The 13176-nt window shown below is 46.8% G+C and overlaps 1 pseudogene; it reads left to right on the top strand.

Annotated features, from left to right (window-relative positions):
• The first annotated feature begins 1537 nt into the window (after positions 1-1537).
• LOC148878295 (protein PMR5 pseudogene) lies at positions 1538-2333 on the top strand (annotated as a pseudogene).
• The last annotated feature ends 10843 nt before the right edge of the window (positions 2334-13176 follow it).

Here is a 13176-nt window from a genome sequence, read left to right as displayed (position 1 = left end):
TATGATAGTAATTTTGATATTATCAAACATTTCAAAATTTAATATTTAATTGACATTTTTGTTAATGTTGAAAAGTAAAAATAGAAAATAATTGCTACACTAATTAAAATATAATAATTTCATATGTTTTATGTCTTGGACTTATAGATTTTAACATAATAATGGTTTTGTGCATGTTTTACTTTGTAAAAACTATATAATATGAGTCTTAGACACTTGATAGTTGGATTATCAATAAAATTGTATGATATTTATGTATCTTGTTGTATTAGTAATATATTTATTTATGTATTTATTCTTTATTTGTGGCTATTTTGACATTTAAAATTAGTGTAATTGATGTATTTACAAAATTTTTATCATTTTCCTAGCGTATCTATGTGTTTTCATATCGCTTGTATATATTCATGTGTTTCGAAAGCGTATCTGTATCTGTATCCGTATCCATATCCAAATTATCTGATACGATACTCAATACTGATACTTCGATCCTTGCTTGAGATATCCAACATTTACGATAAAACTTTTGGTCCTAGGTGAAATCAATTTTAATGGTAGAAGATGATAAATCCATGCCTTCTTTGTTTTTTGTCAAAATTTGTGAATGCTCCATAAGATGGCTTTAAATCCATAGTAAAAAAGGTATCTCATTCCAGCTAGCACAGTCTTGGACTAAATTTTGCTCCCACGATGAGTGGGAGATTGTGGTTGTGGCTTTATGAATAGGGTAAGTATGGATAGGTTTGATTTGATTCTAGGTTTTTAGATCCAAAACCTATCCTTAGGATCATTCATCAAACTAATGAAACCAACCAAACTGAACAACTCGACCCAACTCAACTTGAGTTTGTTAGTTTTTTAATATTTTCAATAAGCTTCGAGTCAGTTTGATCAGTTTAGCCAATTGTAAACAAACTAAAATTGAACCAACCTGACTATATATATATATATTAAATATAACTTTTTTAATATGAGAAAGTGGGAAAATTCCCATATTTCCTAGTTTAAAATATTTATATTGTAAATTTAAAATTATATATATATTAAATATAAATTTTTTAATATGAGAAAGTGGGAAAATTCTCATATTTCCTAGTTTAAAATATTTATATTGTAAATTTAAAATTGTTTAACTTATTTTTGGGATTATAACTAATAAGGACAACTTTTAAGCCCTAATATCAATAAAAGTAATACTTTTAATATAATTTCTAAAATAAATTAACTTTTAAAAAATATATATATCAAATAAGGACAAAAACATTATTCATCTTCTTCCTCTTACAAATTATTCATCAACACCTGCCGCCTACTCCAACTCTGTAAATCTCTCTCTATGTATGTATCCACAAGTCTGTTCCTCTAATGGCTCTTGCCTCTGTTTCTCCTTCACCTTGATACCTTGTTGGGTGTTGTTTATTAAGTACATACTTGATTATGGTTCAAGCTCACATAACTACTGGCTCTACTGGTTGGTTTGAAGAAGAACCACAACAATAACAACCAGAACGGCAGACCATATATCTAATAAAACGAAACCGCCTGTAACCTGTTTATCGGTAGTTGGATCCGCGATAATACATACCCGATATACCAGTCCACCAACTGTCCCATCATCAACCTTGAATTCAACTGTCAAATGTACGGTTGACCAGACACCGATTACCAAAAGTATCATTGGAAGCCTCTTAACTGTGAGCTCCCCAGGTACGTAAATGTCTATCTATTTATTTTGATCATGCATGAGATATTGAGACGATGCCTCTTTAATTTCTACCTTTTGATGATGAGTACGTGGCGGTTGTAGGTTCAATGGGCTTGATTTTCTGGTGAGGATGAGAGGGAAGACGGTGATGTTCGTGAGGGATTCACTGGGGCGGAACCAATGGCAGTCTCTGATTTGCATGATATCTACGGCAGTTCCACGGTCACTGACCCAATTGGTGAAAGGAGATCTTCTGTCCACGTTCAAGTTTTTCGTTTAAAAGACTGCTGTTGCTCTAGACGCCAAACGTTCAAGCTTTCTCCTATTTTGTTTGCATTAGGCACGGCGGAGCATCCAAACAAATCTTTAATCCAACTCATATTTCTCGGTGATACAAATATGGAGTGTCTGTATCGTTCTACAGAGCTCCATATCTGGTGGGCATAGTCACATAGACGCCGTGCAGGGGAAGAGAATTATGAAGCTGGACGACATTTCCGGTAATGCGTATGCCTGTAGGGGTGCTAACGTTTTGGCTTTTAATTCCAGACATTGGTGGACTCACAAGGGATCTCTTCAAGGTTATGTTAGCATACTAATTATAACAATACAATTCCTTCCAAATTAAATTATGGGATTTGTCGGAGACGGAGGCAGAGGTAGGCGGAGGTAGGCGAAGGCATTGCCGGAGGCGGCACTGATGAATGGTTTACATGAAGAAGAAGATGAACAATGTTTTGCTCTTACTTAATATTTTTTTAAAAACTTAACCTATTTTAGAAATTATAATAAAAGTATTATTTTTATTGATATTAAAGTCTAAAATATGTTTAATTTTTAAACATATATTTTTTTTGAGTTTAAATCTTTTGAATCACTAATTAAATAAAAAACCAATACAATCTGAATTAGATGGTGATGGGAGTGATTTGACCCGACCTCCTAACTAGGTGACATGTGAACATGACTCGACGTAAGCGACAGCTCAGCATGACAGCTTGGCTACAACTCGGCATAATGAGCCCACTGAAACCCAGCCTAAATAGCTCGCCACAAGACAGCTTGCTACAGAGCGGCTTACTGCGAGGCAGCTCGCTATTGAAGCTCGCTTCGAAGGAGCTCGCTACAAAGGAGCTCGCTATTGAGTAAGCCGAAGTGTTCGGGAAACTTCTTATCCAACAAGACTGTGCCTGTTAGGTTGCTCCCATGTCTCTTGTCTGGCGGTGCAGCACCTGCCAGTTCAGAGGATTGCACCCACGTCTCTTGTCAGTCGGCATCGTGCACACCAGCTCTGCATAACATCTCTCAACTGACAGGGCCGTATTCTGCGACGGTTACTTGCACCAGTCAAATAAGCCTGGCGAATAACGGCTATAGCAGAGAATCAGAGGTGGTTACACCCAATTTGACAGAGCATCAATATTTAAACGCCCCAATTTCCAAGGGGCAGGGGAATAATTTTTTTTTTGAGTAAGCGCGCATCTCCACTCTTAGCTCATTTTCCTTTACAACTCTCTAGGCTCTTCACCGAGTTCTAACTTAAGCATCGGAATGTTCCTGATGGGCGAGCTCCCCGGGAATCCTTCATCTTCTTCTCCTTCTCAGGTGCCGTCCATCGCCAGTTAGGAACGAGGTCCCTGCCAGCTAGGAGTGACCAGAACTTGCTACATCATTTGGCGTCGTCTGTGGGAATCGCTTCAAAAAGCCTCTCACCAAGCGACTTCAGTAAGACTTCAATGGCTTCCTCCAGCAACGTCGGACGAAGTGCCGACCAAAACACCTCCGGGGAACGACCTCAGCTCTCTACCGTCTGCATTGGCTAGTTCACTGTACCCCTCTCCGCGGACGAAGTCCCTACCCTGAGCGTGCCTCAGATCACCGGTAGAGACGACCCTTGCAAAACCGTCAATTCTCCCGGGGGCCGAACAGAACCAGCTGGAAAACCCGGTACACTACATGTGAGCTATGCAAGCTCAAATGCAGCAGGTCCATCAGTTCCAGTTGTACCAGCAGCAAATGCTTCACCACATCTACCAACAGCAGTTCCCACCGCTGCCTCAGCATCAACAACAAGTTCCACCTCAACACCCCGCTGGACAGCAGATCCAGCCCCGCCGTCACAGCGAGCGTCTCCCCCACCGAGGAGAGACCTCCCGAACTCAGAACCATCTCGGGAATCAGGTCTCTTCCCACAGCATGAGGGAAAGACAAGTTACTCCCCCCACCTCTCAGCCTATAGTCAAGTCGGGGGACTCTCAACCGATCAGACCTGCGTCGCCTCGGCCCTCGTAGTTCAAGATTCCACTCTCCAAAAATCAGTTCGAGATCCTGGCCGCAGACTATAGACAAGGCCCTTCAGTTCATAGCCATCAGCAGTTGTCTAAGCCCCTTCTTGGGCCTACTGAGCTCGACGGAAGCAAGCGGTACTAATGTCGAGCCAATGAAGAAGCAGCGGACCGCCGAGCTCGTCGAACTGCCATTCACAACTTGCCCGAGCTCAAGGGTAAGGAAGAGGTGAGCTCAGATGAAGTGAAAGTCGTCCCTATGCCAAAGGACTTCAAGCTTCCTCCCTTGGACAAGTATGACAGATCGTTCGATCCAAATGACCACGTTGACGCCTTCCAGTCGCAAATGCACTTGGCAAGGGACAATGAGTCATGCGTGTGCGTGGCCTTCTCCACCACTTTCAAAGGAGTAGCCTGTACGTGGTACAAGAATCTCGTGCCCGGGTTAATAAGAAGCTGGGTGCAGTTCACGCAAGTCTTCACCTCTCATTTCGTCACTAGCAAGTGGTGCTCGAGAACCCAAGAGAGCCTCCTTGACATAATTCAGAGGGAAGGAGAGTCCATCCGGAGTTACATCAAGCGGTTCAATGATGCTTGTTTGCAGATACCCGACTTGGACCCCGCAGTGCGACTCACAGCAGCCAAGAGAGGCATCACACACAAAGAGTTCAAGTGGCACGTGGTGGTCAATTGGCCCAAGACTGTAACCAATTTCCTCAAGCTCGCGGACTAGTTCATAGGAACGGAGGAGATCAACTAAAAAAATGAAAGTGTGCCCAAGAAAAGGAAAAGGAAGGTGAGTCCTTGATCCAAGGGGACAACAAGAAGAAAAAAGACGTAGCTCGAGGGGCAAGGTCAAGATAGCCTTTCCGAGCTCCTCCAACAAAAAGGACTGACTATACACCCGTGAACGCGAAACGGGCCGAGATCCATATGGCGATCAAAGATGCCCTGTATGTGAAGTGGGCACCCTGGCTGAAAGGGGACCCCAATGTAAGAAATAAGAATCTGTATTGTAGTTTTCATAAAGATCATGGTCATAGTACCGAGAATTGTAAGAACCTCCACGATGAGATAGAAGAGCTCATCCGTTGCAGATACTTAAGAAATTTTGTACAAAACAGTAATAATAAAGCAGGTCGGTAGGGAGAGCAAGGTAGAGATGCTCCCGAGTCTAGCAGAAGGCATGCAGAGCAGCCGTAGAGGCAGCCCCCTGAAGAGAGACCAGTTCAGGGGACTATTCATGTGATTGTCGGAGGTTCGATCGTCGCGGGCTGCACTTCGGCTGTAGCTCGAGAGGTCGAAAGGGAGGAGCAGAACCCCCTGAAGCGGCCAAGGACAGAAAACCCGATCTTCTTCACTGAGGATGGTGTGCACGGGGTCCACCACCCCCACGATGACGCGCTCGTTGTAAAGATAATTATTAATGACTTTGAAGTCAAGCGCATCCTCGTCGACTCCAGCAGTTCGGTAGACAATCTTTTCAAGGCGGCACTCGACAAGCTTCAGCTCCAGGAGAGCGATCTCAAGCCCGCAAGTAGTCCCTTGGTAGGCTTCAGTAGAGAGGAGGTCAGGCCCCTGGGGAGAATTATAGTACCTGTGGAGGTTGGCACTTGGCCTAGCATAGAAAGACTCAACCATGACTTCTTGGTGGTTGCAACTCCCTCCCTGTACAATGCCATAATAGGTCAGCCCATCACCCATGCTCTTCGTGCGGTGGTCTCCACCTATTATTTGTCGATGAAGTTCCCCACGGACTTCGAAGTTGGGGTAGCATGAGGCAATCATCTCGAGTCTCGCAAGTGCTACGTTGCTACCCTCAAAGGGAAAAACAAGGTGGCCAACGACCTCGAACTGGAGCGACCTGCGGAGCAATACAAAGAGCAAGGTGCACCTACGGAAGAGACTGTCTCTGTCCCAACTAGTAAGCTTTTTACTTGAAAATTTAGATATTTTTGCGTGGTCTGCGGCAGAGATGCCCGGCATAGACCCTAGCATCATAACTCACAGGCTAAATACCGATCCTATAGTTAGGCCTGTTAGATAGAAGAAACACAACTTAGCCCCGGAGCGCTGGAGAGCAGTTGACGAGGAGTCGGGAAGCTCCTCACAACTGACTTTGTTAGAGAGGTCCATTACCAGAGTTGGGTAGCCAACCCAGTCCTGGTAAAGAAGGCCAACAGTAAATGGCGCATGTGCATCAATTACATTGACCTGAACCGAGCTTGTCCAAAGGATTGCTTCCCACTCCCCAATATTGATTGCCTGGTGAACACGACCTCAGGGCATGAGTTGTTGAGTTTCTTGGACGCTTACCCAAGCTATAACCAGATAAAAATGGACCTTGCCAACGAAGAAAAAACAATTTTTATAACCGAACTAGGCATGTACTGTTACAAGGTCATGCCCTTCGGACTGAAAAATGCCAAAGCTACCTTCTAAAGACTTGTAAAAAAGTTGTTTGAGCCATTGATCGACAAGAAAATAGAATGTTATGTAGACGAAATGGTCATCAAAACTCAGTTTTCAAATGATTTAATAAAAGATTTGCACTATTTTTGAAATTTTGCGTAAGTATAACAAGAAACTAAAACCAAACAAGTGTGCCTTCGGTGTCACATCGGGTAAATTCCTAGGGTACATCGTCAATCGGCGTGGCATTGAGGCCAACCCGGATAAAATTAAGGTTATCCTAGATATGAGACCACCTCGGAAATTGAAGGAGGTTCAGAGGTTGAATGGCCATATAGACGCCCTGAGCCGCTTCATGTCCAAATCGGCAGATCGCTGCCTGACTTTCTTTAAGGCGATTAAAAGCAAAGGCTTTGAATGGAATGATGAGTGCCAGCTCACATTCGATGAGCTCAAAAGATACCTCGCTAGTATCCCAGTCTTAACCCGACCCGAGGAGGGTGATGTTTTGGAGTTGTACTTCTCTGCAAGTGATGAGGTAGTCAGCTCGGTACTGATAAGAGAAGTATATTGGGCCCAACAACCTATCTACTATGTAAGCAAAGTGTTGCAAGGGGCGGAGACGAGGTATCCAGAGATCGAAAATTGGCGTATGCTCTAGTTGTTGCAGCTCGGAAGCTTCGCCCATACTTCCAAGCTCATACTGTCGTCGTCCTCACTAACAAGCCTCTGAGGCAAGTCTTGCTCAAGCCCGAGGTCTCTAGTAGGTTGACAAAGTGGGCCATCGAGCTCAGCAAATATGACCTCTAGTACAAGCCGTGAACTGCTATCAAGGCCCAAGCCTTATCTGGCTTTGTCGCGGAATGCACTTTCAGCACCGAAGTCCCCAAGCCGACCGAGCCTGAGGCCCCCAGGTCAGATGAGCCCGAGGTTCCCAGGCCGGTTGAGCTCGAGCACCTTGAGGTAGCAACCAGTGTGGTTTCTCTCCTAGTTATATCAAACCCGAGCTGGGATGAGGAGCCCTGGATCCTTCACGTGGATGGCTCATCCAACCAGTAGGGCAGCGGAGATGAAATCGTTCTGTATGGGCCAAGCGGGGAGAAACTGGAGTATGCGTTATGCTTTGAGTTTGCGGAGTCCAACAATGAAGCGGAGTACGAGGCGTTAATAGCCAGGCTGGCTCTAGCAAATGAAGTGAAAGCCAAGCACATCGTCATCTGTAGTGATTCTTAACTCGTGGTCAACCAAGTTACAGGTGAATATGAAGCTCGCGAGCCAACCATGACCGCCTACTTAACCAAAGTAAGAGAGGCTCTATTCAACTTTCAGCCTCACTTCATCAAGCAAATCCCAAGATCTGAGAACGCTGAGGCCGACGCCCTATCCTGGTTAGCCAACACCAGTGATAATACCATGAGAACCGTGTACATAGAGAACTTGCCTTGGCCTAACATTCTTGGGGGGGAAGGGGAGGTCAGTCCTATCGAGCAAGCAGAGCCAAGCTGGATCGACTTGCTCGTGAGCTTCCTGTTGCACGGGACCCTCCCTGCGGATCGTAATGCCGCCAGAAGGGTAGAGCGATAGGCGGCCAAATACGTCATGATAGATGAATGGTTATACCGAAGGTTTACATGCTCCCCTATCTGCGCTACTTGCAACCTTCCGAGGCCGAACTCGTGCTCCGCGACACTCATGAGGGCCTATGTGGTGGACACTTGGGGAGCAGGGCTTTTGCCCAGAAAGCACTACAATAGGGATACTATTGGCCAACGATGAAGGCAGATGTGATCAAGCTCATCAGAAGATGCGATAAGTGCCAAAAGCACGCCAACATCCACCACCAGCCCGCCACCGACCTGAAGTATCTCACCAGCCCGTGGCCTTTCGCACAGTGGGGGATCGATATACTCGAACCATTTCCGCCAGCGACAAGGCAGAGGAGGTTCTTAGTGGTGGCAGTTGATTATTTCACTAAGTGGGTAGAAGTTGAACCTTTCACAACGATCACAGCACGGAATGTGCATAACTTCTTCTAGAAGAATATAGTTTGTCATTTCGGACTACCCCGAATACTGATCTCTGACGATGGTAAGCAGTTTGAGGATATTAAATTCCAGAACTGGTGCAAAGATATGGGAATTCAACAAAACTTCACCTCGGTGGCGCACCCTCAGGCAAACGGCCAAGCGGAGGTCACGAATAGAGCCATTCTCCGCAGACTGAAGGAACGCCTCGACCGAACTAAGGGACTATGGGTAGACGAGCTACCCAGTGTACTATGGGCTTATCGGACCACGATAAAGACTGCAACAGGCGAGACCCCCTTCAACCTCACTTATGGCACTGAAGCAGTCATCCCAACCGAGATCAAGGTTCCCACGCTACGTCTAGAAGTGTATGATGACAAAGCAAACGAAGACGAGCTATGCACCAACCTCGACCTACTATAACGCCAGGGTCAAGAAGTGGAACCTCCGCGTCGGAGACCTAGTCCTTCATAAAGTTATAGTGCCTGAGCCCGGTGTTGGTAAGTTCGGGCCAAATTGGGAAGGACCCTACCGAGTAAAGCGGGTGCTCTGGGAAGAAACATTTGAGCTTGAAACCCTAGAAGGGAAACAAGTACCTCAAGCATGGAATATTGTCAAATTAAGGCAATACTACCTGTATTCACCGAGTTGAGTGGAATACAAGTCACTCTCCCAGCCTAAGGGCCAAAATGCCAAGCTAACAAAAAACCTTGGCACTATAAGACCCAGTCACCTCTTCGGCATAGGCGAACTCTAGAAGGGGGTAGACCGTAGTTGCTCCTAGAGCCTAAGGGCCAAAACGCTGAACTAACAAAAGACCTCAGCACTATAAGACCCAGTCGTCTCTTCGGCATGGGCGAACTCCAAGAGAATGGACTATAAGCCGCTCCCCCAACATAAGGGCTAAAACACCGAGTTAACGAAAGACCTCAACGCCATAAGTAGCTCGTGTAATTTGAAACGATTCTTCAGTTACCCTTGCTTGTTGCCAGCTTGGCAGCTTGGGTAACCTATCTACATGCTTGGATAAAAAAAAAGAACCATTATAAGCGAAAAACAAACATTACCAAGGTTTTTATAAAAACAAAATAATAAAAGAAGGCCTAACGGTCCGGGAGAGTACTTTAAGAAAGAAAAAAAAAAGAGAGAGAGAGAGAACCGGGCTCAGCCACCTGGAAACAAGAGCAACCAGACTCAAGGTCCCCCCACCTCTACATCCTTGTCGCTCTCCTCCAGGGAGTCAGGCTCCTCCTCCTCTGCAGTGTCCGCCATCTCCGGGGCCAGGTCCTTCATTGTCATGCCTTCAAGGTTAAGGCTAGAGAACTTCTTCTGGACCAACCATCGGCAAAGCTTGAACCCCAAGCGGTAGGATTTCAAGTCGTACTCGACCTGGAGGTCATGGAACTGCTGGGACTCTTTAAAGTCCTCCACCACCTTAGCCCGCTCTTCCTCCACCGCGGCATCGAAGTTTTGGGTCCACTCGTGGAGCGTGGACACCAAGCTCTGGACTTGCTGACGAAGAAGCTCCCTCTCCGCCGTCACCCTCGAAGACTCCTCCCTGTAACGGACGTTCTCCTCAGACAATCAGGAGATCTACGCTTCCTAGTCCTTAACGAACAGCTCCTGGGCCTCGCTCCCCTTCTGAGCCTGGAGGATCTCACACCGGGCCTGGTCGAGCTCGCGTTAGAGCCTCCGCACTTTCGACCTCTGTTTGGTGGTGTCCTGGGAGTGATTAACAGTCTGGCAGGCCATGGAGTGGATGGTGGAGTTCAGTTGCCGATAGAAAGCTGAGGTAGTAAAAAAAAGGGGAGGGGAGAAAAAGGGAAGAAGCAGGCACTTACCACCATGTAGTGAACCGAGGTCAGCTTGGAGAGCTGCCTAGGGTGCATCCCAGCCCAGTCTGCGATCTCCTCATGATTGACCGCTTGTCGGCTCCTCCGCGAGGCCACGAGGAAGTTGGTGATTCTTTCATCCCTCCCCTCGGTAGGAAATCGCGGGACGACGGTGGGGCCAGACCGCACGGTTGGAGGGTACTACTCCTGGGGTGGGACCTCTTCTTCTTCATCACCTCCCGTGGCTACTCACTCGAACAGCACAGGTGGGACCTCCGGCGGCGGAACAAAGGTTGGGTCCGCAGCCTCGAACTCGGTGGCCCCAGAAGTGGACGCTTGGTCGGGGTGCGACCTCTTCGCCCTACGCTTCTGGTTTCTCAACAACAGGCGACGTGCATCCACACCAGATATGTTGGCTGCAAGAATCACAAGGCATTAGTCCAACTCACAAAAAAAAAAAGAGAGAGAGAGAGAGAAGGCGACCTAAAAGTAACCTACCGGGGCTCAAGCCAGCTTGGACGAGCTTGTCCTCAACCAAGTAATCCAAACAGAGAAAGCCAACCCCCGCCCAAGACTGCAACGTTTCCCAAACCTTCGAGTCCAAGTCAATGCCCAGATCCTGAATGGTGGCCCTCCAGTGGGTTGGAAAGGGCCACCCCTCGGGGTTGCGAACTACAAAATAACCCCAATTCCAGGCTAGGATCCTGTTAGGCAGCTCGTGGAGGACCTTAAAGCCCAGACAGGGGGAAAAGTAATAAGAGCACCTTTCTGGAGGGGCTCCGGGGGAGGCATTCTTCATCGATAGTATAGAAGCAAAGGTGTCGAGGGAAAGAGGAAGACAATACTCAAAGAACAGGGAAATAGTCCCCACCAAGTTCTGAACAAAGTTCGGGTGCAGTTGGTCTATGGTGACATTGAAGTGGTAAAGAACCTCCACTATCAGAGGGTGTAGAGAGAGTCAGAGGCCAGCCATGAGCTGCTCTTCAAAAATCACGATCTCGTCTTGATCGTGTTCCTAGGGATAGTTGCCAGATGGGAGGTTGTAAATAAGATCCTTGGGGAGGTTGTAATGAAAGACTAGGGCCTGAAGTCTCTCCATAGACATGGAGGAAGGGCCAAAGCTATCCGGCTCCTGACCCTGGGAAGTGGAAGCCAAGTTACCAGAGGCTTCCCGAGCCTCCAAAGACTGCCCTTCGGGGAAACCCCAAGCTCCCCTCGAGCTCGAGGGGACCTCACCCTGGTTACCATCCCACGGGTACCCAGACATTATTGGACAAGATAGGGGACTCACCAAAAAAAAATGAACTGAGAAAGTGACGCGAACGGGGAGAGCTTGAGCAAACAAGGCGAAGGCGCAACCTCAAAACCGAAAGCAAGGCAAGTTGGCATAAAAAAAATGAGGCCTAGGGCCCTCCTATTTATAGCCACTATGCCCGGAAGCCAATGGCTCCGATTGAAGTGAATCCAAAGGCTCACAATAAAGACGGTCGCACATCTTCCAAAACTAAAGGCAGTTTGGTGCATTTTTTGGCGCCCGAAAAACCTAAAAACCACGTGCGGTCGGTCCGAGTAATTTTAATTGCGGGTCAAATCCACCCGTCATTTCGTGAACTCCCTGCGCTAGAGCAAGACCCTTAGCTCGAGGAGTGGGGGGCAATTGATGGGGGGTGATTTGACCCGACCTCCTAACCAGGTGACGCGTGGACATGACTCGACGTATGCGACAACTCAGCATGACAGTTTGGCTACAACTCGGCATAATGAGCCTACTGAAACCCAGCCTAAACAGCTCGCTATAGAGCAGCTTGCTGTAAGGCAGCTCACTATTGGAGCTCACTACAAAGGAGCTCGCTATTGAGTAACCCGGAGTCTTCGGAAAACTTCTTATCCGATAAGGCCATGCCTGTCAGACTGCTCCCACGTCTCTTGTCTGACGGCATAGCACCTGCCAGTCCAGAGGACTACGCCCACGTCTCACGTCAGGCGGCGTTGTGCATGCCAGCTCTGCATAACGTCTCTCAACTGGCAGGACCATACTCTGCGACGGTTACCTGCACCAGTCGAATCAGCCTAGCGAATAACGGCTATAGCAGAGAATCAGAGGCGGTTACTCCCGATTTGACAAAACATCAGTATATAAAGGCTTCGATTTCCAAGGGGCAGGGGAATTTTTTTTTTTTTTTGAGTAAGTGCGCATCTCCACTCTTAGCTCATTTTCCTTTACAACTCTCTAGGCTCTTCACCGAGTTCTAACTTAAGCATCGGAGTGTTCCTGCCAGGCGAGCTCCCCGGGAATCCTTCATCTTCTTCTCCTTCTCAGGTACCATCCGTCGCCAGATAGGAGCGAGGTCCCTGCCAGCTAGGAGTGACTAGATCGCGCTACATCAAATGGTTTTCACTATTGATCGGTCGGTTTTGGGTGACCAACTCCCCAACCCAATTAGGCCAGTTTGATTGGCCAAATACCTTGCAACCGGACCTAACCGACCTAAAAACCCCTACCTACCCTATCAAGATCAATTCTACCCACCAATTCTAAGGTTGTTCTGGTCTTGGAAGGGTTTCCTTTCGAAGCTTTTACCATGGAACCATGCACAATATTTTATATAACAAACATGATTTTGAAGTGTGGAGCCACATCGCAGACCATGATTCCAAGGAGGGGCCATAGCATACAAGGACATGGAAGACCATGATTCATGGTTTTATCCACCTGTTAGTTGTCGAAGTAGATGAACCTGGGTTGAGAAAGAAGAAAGACAATCGAATTTTCTGGAAATAATGTAATGATGAGAAGGCCTATTTATTTATTTTTGGTAGGCGGTGTCTATACAAAATTGAGGATTAATACACCAAGGAAGCTTTGTGTAGCCACGTACGTAGGAATCAAAATCGATCCAGTGAAAATTAAAAAA

The sequence above is a fragment of the Nelumbo lutea genome, chromosome 1 (assembly GCF_056320005.1).
Source record: "Nelumbo lutea isolate HS-2025 chromosome 1, American lotus-T2T, whole genome shotgun sequence".
NCBI lineage: Eukaryota > Viridiplantae > Streptophyta > Magnoliopsida > Proteales > Nelumbonaceae > Nelumbo > Nelumbo lutea.
The sequence above is the reverse complement of the archived record's forward strand: the minus strand, read 5'-3'. Positions and strand labels throughout refer to the sequence as shown.